A 13,392-nucleotide genomic window follows, 5' to 3' on the forward strand; every position below is an offset into this window, starting at 1 on the left:
GAGTCAGGGAGTAAAGCTAGTGAAGCACGATACCAAAGCAACTTCGCAGATGGTCTGACAAGGCTGAGCTGAAAAGCAGGACTCTTTATGCTGGAGGTGGTGAGTGGGAAATGCACTGCAGCTGGCAGGTAAACGGGAGCAGAGCAGAGACAGGTGAAGCTGATGAGTACAATTAGTGAGTTGCCAGGCAGAGAGAGAGAGCTCATGACATAATGTCTGAAAAAGAATTCAGAGCTGCAATGCCAGAGCTCTTGAATTCAAAATTGGGCGCAGAGACTGTAACTCCACATTGCTGTCAGCAATGTAAAACATCTGATGCTGGTTGGTGTGTAGTCAGAAAAGGGTAGGCTTGACACGGTACCAGATTGTAAAATTTTTCTGAATTTTGATATTTTCTGGGGGGTTTTGTGTGTGTGGATATTTTTTTACAGGCAGAGCAGAGATGATAACTGTGCTTGCCATGGGATGGAACAACAGGAAGACAGAGAGTCTGCACAAGACCCTGGCAAAAAGATTTTTCAAAGTAAGAAGTCTTTACTGCAAGTTAACATTTGTCATTTCATGGTTACTTTCTGTGGGCTTGACAACTTTGTTCAGCTCATGTCCTGTGACTGGTGTGGTGTGGAGGCATGGCAGAGCCATATGCTGGTTGGCTGCTGGCTTGCTGGATCACTGTGTTTTTGTGCTGCATTGGCTACAAAAAATGAGCAGAACAATGGGCTTATGGTCCACTGACTCACTGCTACTGAGTTTAACAGTCCCTTCTCCTCACACCTTCCTCTGAAGAACATCCTCCCAACTAGCTGTGGCACACTTGACGGCCCCACTGGCGTGTGTTGTCATCATGACAACTCACAAAAATCACCATTAAGTCTTTTTGACATCAAATGACTGCAGCAAACAACTCAATGTCCTTTCTATCCAATTAGCATTCTTATATATGTATTGCATTCTTTCACCATAAAATAGCCTTTGTTATAACAAGGAAATAATTGTTTCATGAGGCACATAGCCTCTTTTGAGGACATACCTTTGAGAATATCCTCATAAATTTGTGCTTGAATGTTTTGCATGTTGTCATTTAGGTTTTTCAATCATGATTAGAGATACACTCACTGATATTGTCCCCTTTTTTTAAAATAACATATTTTGTCTGATACTATGAAATACTTTTGGTGTATTAAATTCCAATAGATAGTTGTCCTACATCTTAAGCCCCTGTCACACATGCACTGCAAACCTGAAACTATCTGAACATTTCCTGGTACAGCTGTGTGTGTACACAAATATCGGATTCAGTCGGACCGGGCATCAAATGGAGTTTACCCTCCCAGCTTAATAGTGCAAAGACTGGGTAATTCCAGAGTGTGCATATGTGTGAATACAGCTGCACGCTTCCCTTGCCTAAACCAAACTAAGTAGTTACATTAAGTGTGAACACATCTAAGTGTGTGCTGCATGTGTGAAAGAGAAACTCTGGACTATCTCCGGACCTGATTCTCTGACATTATTCTGGGTTCAAATGTGAAAACACATTTATTCTCTTATCTCTAATGCCCTATGTTAACATACCTTTTTACAGATCACACCATGACTTATCTATGTTTTTGTTTTTTTTAAATATTCTAAATGGACTAAACAGAGAGCAGAAATCGAAGGAGCTAAACTTGAGAGTCTCAAGCAGGAGCTCAATATCTCTCTGGAGGACACGGAGCCATACATTTCGCTAAATGCTTTACAATACTATTTTTTATGGTCAATTTTGCTTGTTTCTATTTTTCAAAAAAGACATGTAGCTCATAGTAGTAGTACTGGCCAGGTAAATTCCACTTGATGTCCAGTCTGACTGGATCAAATATTTGTGTTTTCACATACTGATTGTCTAGATCATTTTATGTTTGCAGTGTATATGTGAAAGGGGCTAAGTGTTTTACTTTTGTCCCATCTGTTCTCTTTTCCAAAACAGTGGTGAGTCTTCGCCTGAAGAGGCGACTTTTTGACCAGGTTATGCTGGTCAGGCCTATGGAAGAGGAAAAAGTTATAATTGTGAAGGAGATGACCCAGCATTGCCAGTACCTGAGAAAGGCCTTGGACAAAGTATACAGCCTCCTTCGTCACACTCAAGAGAATATCACGAAACATAGTATGGTATGTTGTAGTACAGTCTCAGAGCTGGGCAGACAATCTGCATTTTAATGTTCATAAAGAGTTGCCTTATTTTCTATCTGATTATTATTATTTTATTTTTTTTTTACATTTTATTTTAGCACCTCCCAGAGAGCTGAGAGAAGAGGGATACAGGGGGCTGCTCTGTTGTCTGCTGCACAAGCTGCACATTCTGCAGCAGAAACTGAGCGCAGTCACCAGCACTTACACCCATTTTGACACTGAACCCTCCTTTTTCATGTTGGAGGAAGATAATGAGGACGTTGAAGAGGACAGTGACCAGGAGGACAACAGCACTCCAGATATTTCAGAGGAAGAAATGTAAAGCCTTTGAGGCTGTGATTCAGTTGTGGACATAAGGCCGCAGGCCGTGTGCCTTTTACATATTCACAGCTGTGATGATGTTCAGCACAACATCACTCCCTCTCGTGTGATATTGCTTTTATACATCCTTTCTACAAAGCACCAGACTGGAACTGGACTGTGGCTAAGCAACACATAACCATTTGACTGTGCAATAGCTTGATACTTTGTGTAAGCTAGAAACTAACTGTTGTATAAAGTTTACATAACAGGTGACGAAAGTTATGCTCAGTTTTGGGCAGAGTGCTGTACTTGTTACTTGTGGAAGTTCAGTAAATGGCTGCATTTATATAGTGCCTAGTGCTGGACAGTGTGACCAATTATTTGTTTAAATATTTTAAAGATTCTGTAAGTTTTACAGTATATCACAGTGGGATGTGTTTTATTTTGCATGAGAGTGGCATATTCTAATGTGAGTACATAGAATATAAAAACATAGCGTTTTGAAATGTAACATTATTCGTGTCACAAATTGTTGTGCCATGGTGTTCTGGTTCATCCAGTATACCGGTGGCTCATTTAAACATTACTGTTATTACAAACAAGGTATTTTCATACATCTAACATGTCTGGAGATAATCTTTAAAAATATTGTATTTTGTATGTAATAACAACGTAGACATGAAGAATTAAGCCTCACAAATAAATGTCTAATCTACAGCTTTGTCTAGTGAATGTTTATGATATATTATTTATGAGTTATTAAAAAGCGAACAAATAGTTGGAATGCACAGATGCATCGTTTTCTATTGTTGCTATGGTGGTTGCCACGCACACTGCGGAAGCCGGAAGTGGCTATAGAGACGGAGCCAGTCGGCTGCATGCAAACCCTAATTTACTTAAAACTAATACATATTGTTCAAACACCTAGCATCTGAACTGTTTCTTAACATAAAGACCATATATATGAAGAGAAAACGGGAGTTAGGCTATATTCAATATTTAAAGTATACGACACATTATTTACTAACCTTTTTGCAAACCAGAATACTGCATACCCATTTCAAGAATACATCTTTACTTTTTGTTGACATAGATCATCTTTATGTAATCTAAATACTAATCCAGCTGTTCTAGATATATGATATATGTAATATATATATGATATATGTAATATATATATATATGTTTTGTGAACCCATTTATTTAGAAACCGGAAGAACTACAGAAAACTACAACTATGGCGGATAGTAGTACTTAGCGTCATTGCGCGGCTCATTGGAGTTGTAGTTCTTTAATTAAAGTTGTATTTTTCATAGAATTGGAAGTTGTAAATGTTGAAATGAGAATACATTGAGGAGTTTAAGGGCATAGTTAACACATTGATGTAATCAGATTTTTAAAATCAAATTATTTCATAGGTGAAAATGAATTTGACCCATAATTGACAAAACCCAAAATTGTTGATTGTACTCATGTTATAGCTGGGGTCAAGAGCTCTCTATAATAGTTGGTCCCATTTCTGTATTTCTTTTTATTGCAGAATTATAAGCCCTCAAACAGGCCCCGAGGTCAAGGTTCAAAGTTCATTATTTCAAAACAGGAGCCATGTATAATATTCTCCCCAGGTCGAGACCTTTCCAATGATGTATTTGGTTTAGCTCTACAGCAAAGTTTTAATTTTTTCATGTCATGGACTCAGGTCATCCAAACCCTACATCCAGACAGCACTTTGAAGGCTCTACACATAAAAGTTTCTTTGTTTGTTTGTTTCTTTCATTCTTTGTTTGTTTCATTGTTGACTGACATGAGTCACCTTCATATATCACAATATTCACTGTGTATATGTTATTATTAGCCAATGCGAGCATTAAGAATGATGTTTTATGATGACGCACAAATGCCGCACGCGCGCACTCACTCACTCACTCACTCACTCACTCACTCACTCACTCACTCACTCACTCACACACACACACACACACACACACACACACACACACACACACACACACACACACACACACACACACACACACACAGTGCTTTATTTGATGATGTAGATCAAATATCCTCAGCAACATATTATTACATATATAGATTATATGATTTTCAAACCTGTGACAAGCTTCAGCTGCTTGATAATGAACACATCATTAGAATCAGGTGTGTTGGACCAGGGAGAAACTTAAACATGCAGGACAGTGGCCCTCCAGGACTGAAATTTGGGGAAGTTAACAAGGACCAAGGCTGTTGCCTAGCACGGGAATTACATTCAAATGTCTATAGCCTGTTATCTATTATTTAGTATTTACCTTTTATTTATTTTTTGGTCTTTTTCCTTTTTATATGACAATATGATAATAAAAACCCATTCTGATTCGTATGTGGTTCAATATTAATTGAGGAAGACACATACGAAATACGTATATTTTACATATTATTTACTATTATTATATTTTACAATCACTGGCTATAAAATGTCTCATCAACAGAGCTAGTGACGCTGACCGGCGGCAATTTGAGTTGGAATGCAGCCCATCCACGGCGGACAGCTCAAAATAGTATTCGAACACACCACCGCAACGGTGGCTGGGGGAAAAACAGATCCGAAAGAAATAATTATAATCGATGGCCATTGCATTAACCCATCGTATTGTGAAGTTATTAAAGACTCTTTATCAGGAGATTTGTTGAAAAAAATACTTCCGGGAGGCGGGTCCTCGGTTCTCCAATGGGACTGCAGGATGATTTAAAACCCATGTCAAGTCATAAATGTTTTCAAAAACAAAAGCCCAATTATTTACTTAGTAAAGGACAACAATTATGAGTCTAAGCTAAGTGATTCTACGATAAAAACGTTATCCCTCTCTGGCATCTTCTTACCTTTTCCTCTTATGGGTGTTATTACACCGGCCAAGAATGAGCATATCAGATGAATCGATAAGGTGCCTGTAGATCATGGTAATTGTGAATACATTTAAAAGTTTATTTTTAGCTGTGTGAACAGGATGTACTCTAACTTTTGTCTGGGTATTCTCTTCAGCGTACAAATACATAATACATAGAAAGAAACCCAGGGGATGGAAAAATATTTCTGCTTTAAAAAAATGGTGAGGGAATAAGCCAAACAATTATTGTTTTACATCCACCTTTTTTCAGTAAATCATTCTATTTCTCATGTTTTTAAGATGGTGACTGAACACTAAATTTGCCAACAGTAAAAATAACACAAAATGTTTTTTTTTTTTGGGAAACTGCAACTACTACAATTCTCTCTTGAAAGGTTCTGAACGATCATAGAAATCAAGTGTATATGAAGGAACACAGCCAGTAACTGGTAGATGTGATGTAAAAACATTTATTTTTGCAAAACATTTTCTTTCGGCTCCCAGGAGTTTTTCCATTTGTCCCCACTGTAAGACCGAAACACAGCAAGAAGTATTACTGTCAAATTGTTCATAATTTTTGAGAACATAACTGACACTGTACTATTTACAATGAGATATGGATTATACAGGTATGCATGCATTCTTTTTTGAGAATTTGCTTTTCAATATCATATTTAGACAGTGTATAACAAAACTCCCCAACGTCTGTGTGAAAGGTATGGAGAAGGAATGGGGGCAACAGAACTGTTACACCTCTGAGCTGGCATTGCAGGTAGTCACAGAGACGCAACAGCACAGAGTCGACGTCTGTGTAAATCGGAAATGTGTATGGGGCAAAAATTGTAAATTTAGGTTTAATTTGACTAAAGAATGGATTGCCAGTATGAATCTTTTTTTTTTTCATGTTTTTGGCCAAGTTAAATCTTGCAGTTTTGTGCCGTTTTATGAGGAATGTTTTTTTCTTAGATTGCATCAGATACCAGGTCAAAACTGAGAAAATTGTGGCGTTCACTTTTATAAGGTGATACAATTTTGAATCATTTCACATTATAGTGATATTGCACAGGGGGTTTCTTGATTATGTTATATATTGTGAATTTATTTCAAGTCCAGTGCACAATACTGCCCAAAACATTTGACTGCTATGTGACTTGCTTGACCCTCAGACTTTGCTGTCCCTTATTAAACTGCAGTTAAAGTTGAAGCGGTTTTTCTATTTTTATTAGTGGATTTTCCTCATCTACAGTAAAATAAACTTAAGAAAACATACACACCATCCAGAGCAAGGCAGCCACTGCACCAACACCTCGGCACGGTCCTTAAAAAAGAAAAGAAGATATAAGGAACAATAAGTTTGTGACACTTGATTAGAGCACAAAACAGTTTGCTGTACAAGAACATGTCAGTACCAAATGAAAGAGACATAATACCACTATGGAATCAATCAAGATTCATTATTACACATCAAATTGTGGAAGGACACAGTTAAAGACTGATGGGTAACCAGGTCTGCATTTTCATCCTAAGCCATGTTGTTCACATGTTAACAAAGAAAATAAGACTTTGCTTTGCTGTATGCAGAAATATGTTGCAAAGGCAGTATTTCAAAAGAGTCTTGAAAATATAACATGCACTGTGTACATTACCGCTAAGAAGACTTTCAAAAATCCTCTTAATAAGGGCATTCCTGGCATCTTCTGTGTCCATTTCCCATGGACAGACACACTCGGCTGTAAACCCATATGGAGCTCTGCTGGCAAGGAGGATGGGATGTCGCTCTAACAGTTGCCACTTGTGGAGCTGAAACAAAATCACAAGACAGAAAATTGGATACATAAACGGAAGGTCATAATACATAAAAAAATATATTTTATGCTTTGATACCGATACATATAAGCTGTACATTGGGACTCAGAGTGAGGTCACTATAAACTGTTTTAGTAGCAATGTAAAAAACAAAAAACCTTGGTAAAAGACAGCTATTCAAATTCAGTGTGAGACAAGGGAAGCATCACATGCTTCTATATCTAAAAACACAGCTACCGCTACGAACTATCCAATTAAATTTTATTCATGGTATCTAATCATAACAGAAGTTGTCTCAGGGCACTTTTCATAAAGAGCAGGTCAAAACCACAGTATAAGATATCAAAGACCGTCAGATATGCATTACGGAACAACTTCCAAATTCTAATCCTGCAATGTAAATGTTCATTTTCAGGTTTTGCTATGTATTTGAAAGTTGCTTGAATCAATCTTGCATGCTATTACATACTTTCTATGACTAAAATCTTGTCAAACACTACAATAGATCATATGTTTATACTCAGCTAGATTGGGCCCAGTTATTGTGGATATTACATATTACTTTTTATTCAATCCCAAGGATTTTCTATAACATTTTCTCCTGTTTTGCCCAGTTAATCAGTTGAACAACTGTGTATTGAAATTTACTTGCCCCAAGCAATCTTTTAAAATATATTTTTAAATTATTTTTGAAGCATGAATTTAAGATATCTAGCAGGCTAAATATCTGGAACTGTGGGGGAATCCAGGAGCCAATGAGAGTGCAACGCGGATTTTGTTTGCGAGGCTCCCTCTAGTTTTTTCTGAACCTCAGCCGAGGCCGAGGACCATATTCCTAGGAGACAGTTTGTCTCCTCCACCGAGCACTGCTTTGATTTTGCATCCATATTTTATCCAAAGAGGTTATAACTGTAATTATCTGTTTCCACAAGCTCTGTGTTTTTAAAAATGGCGCTCAGAACATTCATGTTTCTCTTGTTGGTCATCATAATCCCGCCCCCAGGCCCTGACGGAAGCAAGACTTGATTCCAGACCTGGTACAAGATTAAGCAATCGGTCCAAACCGGCCCTCAAAATGCCTTGGTCGAACAGTGTACACAGGCTGAGGGGAGACCAGGAGACGAGGGCACCTAAAGCAATAGGAACTGGATTTGCGGCCTTAAATGGAACCTGTCATTGATGGGGACCAGTGGCGAAGAAAGGAGAAATTCTGCTCCTGGCCTCAGGAGAAGCTACTGCTGCCGGGACAGCTTTCCCCCTTCCACCGAAGCAACAACTGCGGGTCAAAGGGGGCAATAAATGATCTGGCGATAGCAATGTGTTTATATATACGCTATAACAGCAGGTTCTGATCTAGTAGTGCATAACCCTGTTCACCAGTGACTTAGGTAGAGTGAAAACAAGACAACAAGACAAGACAATGGGAGTGGTACAGTAAATCGAGAATTCAGGATTATCTTGCACAATAAAACAAAGATGAGTGTTAAATTGCTGCAAAAGCAAATAATGTAAGAGAAATATAGCAATGTAAATGTAAAGAATGGCAATTAATTACTTATTATTTTATGACAACTGTCTGAAAGAAAAAAACAAACCTACAAGTAGATTTGTTGCATCATACATTTTGTTGATGCTGCAGTTTTTTTTTGTGTGTTTCCAATCGTGGCCTAATTTCTTCTTTTGATTTTCTAATTTTTTTTTGTAAGATTCAAGATTCAAGATTCAAGAAGCTTTATTTATCCCGAGGGAAATTATTGTGCAACAGTTTCGATACAAAGGCGGAAAAGGATCAGAGTAACAATAAGCATAAACATAAATCAAATCAAAATAAAGCTAACGTCAGATAAATCAAGCAATGAACCCAGTGTGACAGAGTGCAACAGACGTCGCGGTTAAGCGTAGGTATATACAATATACAACAATACGCAGCGTGCAGTTTAGCAGCAGATTGAAATAAAATAAGTACAAACTAAATAAGTGAGAAGGAGCGATAAGTTATAAGTGTTAAAAATGTTAAAAATGTAGCAGCATGTCCTACAGAACTAAGTGACAGTATGGCACAGTGGAGTGTAGCAGCATTTCGTACTTAAGTAAGTTACAGTGAGTTACAGTAAACCACAGTGAAATGTAGCAGCATGTCCTAAAGCACAGGAAGTGTATCAGCAGATAGTTACCGTAAACCATTAATAAATAAATAGTGATGTAGTGGTGATATAAAGTGACAGTGTCGAATAGCAGCATTACTTACTGAAGTAAGTGACAGTACAACTGAATAAAGTACAACTGAATAAAGTGATGCAGTGATGGTATAAAGTGACAAAGTGACATTTTCAGGATACAGTGTCTCCACTGTTCCTTACCTGACTGGGGGGAGATGAATTATAAAGTTTGATGGCCGCCGGAAGAAAAGACTTCCTCCGGCGTTCAGTATTACACCGAGGGAGAATGAGTCTATGGCTGAATGTGCTTCTGCTGGAGGTCAGCAGCTGGTGGAGAGGGTGAGAGTTATTGTCCAGGATGCTGTGCAGTTTAGAGAGCATCCGCCTCTCAGACACCGCCACCAAAGAGTCCAGTGTGACCCCCAGGACGGAGCCAGCCTTCCTGATGATCTTACTGATCCTCTTTGCGTCTGCTGCCCTCAGTCTGCTGCCCCAGCACACAACAGCAAAGAAGATGGCACTGGCTACCACTGACTGATAGAACATCCTCAGCATGGTGTTACAAACATTGAATGACCGGAGCCTCCTCAGGAAATAGAGACGACTCTGGCCCTTCTTGTAGACAGCCTCAGTGTTCTTGGAAAAGTCCAGTTTGTTGTCCAGGTGTACTCCAAGATATTTGTAATCCTAACTAAGGCTGCTTGGCCCCGCACTGCTTACACATCTTGCTGGCCACACCAATGGTTTCCTTGCATGTGATGCATTGTTTTTGAGTAGGCATCTGGATACAGAAACAGAAATAAGAAATGAGAACACTGCATGCTGTGTTACCAGTGAATAATAAATTAACACAATAAACACAGTGCTGTTACATGTTGGCTTTCAAAGAAAACTGCTACAGCATAATACTACTCAGGATCTGTTTCCCCAAATTAGTTTTTTTTTCCAAGGCAATAGGGCTCTAGAAGGTAACAATAAATGCTTGTTATGAATTAAGAAATACCTATAGACCTTTTCAAAGATGTAAACTTAAACATTCCAAAACAGTCCTAGTTTATTTCCTGTTGCAGTGTATGTGAATGACACCAGCTGTCAGGCAGTAAACAAGGAACAAGGCTGTTGCCTAGCAATGGAATTCCGTTGAAAAGGTCTATTGAAAACAAAATACGTTAGGTGGTATATTAACAAATGCATTCTTCCTTAAAACATGCACAAATAGTCACAAACATAGTAAATGGGTCAGAAATTTGACGGTACACCTGTTTTGTCTGTCCTCTACCGTGTCTTATGTATTCCTGGCTTTGCACCTGTACGTGTCTTTACGTAATCTAGGGTGTCTAAAAATATATTTTAATCTCAACTAGACAGCCTGATTAAAAGAAAAGATTAAATCTAAAATACATATCATTTTAGCATTTCATGTAACGTAAGACTAATTGGGAGCGTGTAAACGCATATAACGTTAGACACCTAAAACAATAACGATGAGCGATCTCTTTCAATTAATATTATTAATATTATTATTATTAAATTAATAATATTTCAATATAATTTATACAAATCATCATCAAAGTTTAATATCGCGTTAGCGGTTGTCTGCGCTAGCCGACTAGCTTTATTGCCTAATAAGCTTCAAATAGCGACGTTTAAGGAGCGCCCTGAGCTTCAAATATCGCCGCGGACGGGCTTGCATTGGAATGAGTTGAAAGCCCTCTGCGTCGGGTTTGTACGTTTAAAGAGACCTTTTTAGTCAGTAACTAACGCCAAAGGCCCCTGACCAAGCGTCAGTTTTTGACGCGTTGGGTGTGAGACTGTGTTGCAAGGGCAGCTACTCGGTTATCTGGTGTGGCAAGTTCTTCAGTACTTCCCACACAGTACGATATACTCTTCCTGATGTTTAGGTTGGTTGACAACGTATCATCTGTCACGCCGTACAGATGCCCTGCATCAAAAATAATTCTTAATAATAGTGAAAGTATCTTCGGAAATACTCATGCTTTGAAAATAGGCTCTTTTCAGGGTTTTCCATCTCTTCTTCCTGTTAAAAGACAGACAGTCCGTCTGTCCAATCAGAAGGGTCCATCCTCTGACTTCGTAGGCCTACTTTTTTCCGGTAGAAGTTAATATTTTAGGATTTGTTGAAGTGCTTTCCTATTTGGTGTTTTGTTTTGCTTATTTTGTGTTTTGTTTTCTAATTTTGCGTTTTTTTTTTTTCATTTGGTGTTTGTTTTCTTATATTGCGTTTTGTTTTTTTATTTGGCGTTTGTTTTCTTATTTTGCATTTTGTTTTATGATTTCCCGTTGTGTTGCTATTTGCTGTTGCACTTCAGGGCCACCATAGATTAAAAACACCCAGGCCAAATCCCACCAATTCTTGAATCGTTTAAGTCACAGGTTGGAGATTGATTTAGCTAATTCTTCAGCATTCCTGTCAATCCTGACTCATAATTCTGGGTTCCTTTCATTTTCAACGGTATTTGGTATGTTTGAATAATTTTTTGTCACAATATAATTACAGTTTTATCATTGCTCACTGTGCTCATCTAGAATTTATATTAAGATGATTTGGCGTGCTTTCACATTATTATCCATTTAACAAAGAACACATAATAAAAGGACATTGCAGATAACCCCTGGTTAAAAATAGACGCAGTAAGGGGCAGTAAGATGAAAGGGGGTCAGTCCCAGGAAGCGGTAAATTATAGAGTAGGGGGGGGTACTTTCAACTGGAACCCGCGGCTCATTGGAGGAATCGTGTGCCAAGGGGCGGAGGACTCAATTCTTGCAGCAGCCAATAAATGAGAGTATGTGTTGGAGTCATTGCTGAATAAAGCTATGTAGCCCCCCCCCCCCCCCCCCCTTCTTGAATTCATTGGTTGCTGCAACAGCTTAGGCTGACTACAATTTCTGAAGCTAGAGAGAGCCCTTGGCCAAGCAGAACACCCTTTGTTGTTTTCATAATAAACTTTTTATACCTTAATTAGTCGTTTGGCTTTCATAAACACTAACGTTACAATTAGCAACACCATCACTAACATTGGGTATATTTTACCTGATATAATATACCCGATAAAAAGTAGTTCTCATCAAAATGTATTAATTTACAACAATACATGGCATATTGAACTACTCTTTTTTCATTTGCCCCATACAACATCTCATAAACTTTTTAAAAAGGCTTGGATATTAGATGAAAAATTTGGGAATTTTTAATAAAAATGTCATCAAAAAATAAATAAATAATGGAGCTGGGAACTTTTCCTTCGGTTTGGGAGCCCTGTTTGGTGAAGGAATATGGAAAAGCTCAGTTTTCCTACAATCGACAAAATATTTTACCCTCTTTTACTAAGGGGGTAAAATCACCCAAACACATGCCTGCTGAAAAAAACAGCGATTAGAGCAGACTGAAGCTACTGAAGGACTCAAGTGACTCAAACAGCGGCCACACAATGAAAATTACATGACAACAATGGTGCGGGTAAATATCACCCAACCTAAGTGTTCTAGGGTTGAGAAAAATGAGCACCACATGCGCTGTAACTTCTATTACCTGTTATTGACAACTGAAAATCCTTTTTTACAAATTTCCTGATCTTAATTATTTTATTTAAATGCCATTTTATATATTTAAATTAATTTTTATGTATGGTTTAAATGCCATATCATGTGTTTCTTTCCAGTGCTTTTAATGTTTTATGTAAAGTACTGTGAATGACCTTGTTGTTGAATTGTGCTACATACTGTACTGGAGTGACTGTTCATGTTAATGTTCAAATGTTGAGTGTGTCACTGTTCAGAGTGAATCATTGAGATGTCCCACAGGTCACTGAAGTAACATGTTGTTTTTGAGATGCCGTGATGCCTGTAGTTGGCTGAGAGCTAAAGTGGGGAGGCTGGGAAAAAAGCGGGAGATGAGAGACAGAAAAAGCTAGCGAGGAGCTAGGAGTGGATAGGGTTTTTCTGTTGTTTTCGCGTTGGCTACAGTCCTCAGTAGACAGTGTTTAGTCTGCAATAAAGTTGCAACAAACTGGAAAGAGTCTCACCATCTGATCATTGAGGGACGTTAC

The sequence above is a fragment of the Echiichthys vipera genome (assembly GCF_963691815.1).
Source record: "Echiichthys vipera genome assembly, chromosome: 19".
Taxonomy (NCBI): Eukaryota; Metazoa; Chordata; class Actinopteri; order Perciformes; family Trachinidae; genus Echiichthys; species Echiichthys vipera.